The 223-nt window shown below is 48.4% G+C and overlaps 1 protein-coding gene across 3 annotated transcripts in view; it reads right to left on the bottom strand.

Annotated features, from left to right (window-relative positions):
- BIN3 (bridging integrator 3) overlaps positions 1–223 on the bottom strand; it is a 53,076-nt gene that overhangs the window by 14,165 nt on the left and 38,688 nt on the right. The window lies entirely within an intron of this gene.

The raw sequence follows: 223 nt of genomic DNA on the forward strand, positions 1-223 counted from the left end.
TCAACAAAGCCTCTCTGAATGCAACAGCCTGGCTGGTGTCTCAGGAGAGCACTGGCTAGACCAACCTCCCATCCAAGAGTCCAGTTGCTAAGAGCCTAAAATAAGGGCCTACAGGATACCAGGACAACTTCAGCTTCTCTTTTCAGACCATTCCTAGGAGCCAATCAACTCCAGACATTTGTTAAGAGTTGGGGGCTACTGGTCCCTATTGTATATTGACGTC

This window comes from Alligator sinensis, unplaced genomic scaffold (assembly GCF_000455745.1).
Source record: "Alligator sinensis unplaced genomic scaffold, ASM45574v1 scaffold722_1, whole genome shotgun sequence".
In the NCBI taxonomy this organism is placed as follows: Eukaryota; Metazoa; Chordata; order Crocodylia; family Alligatoridae; genus Alligator; species Alligator sinensis.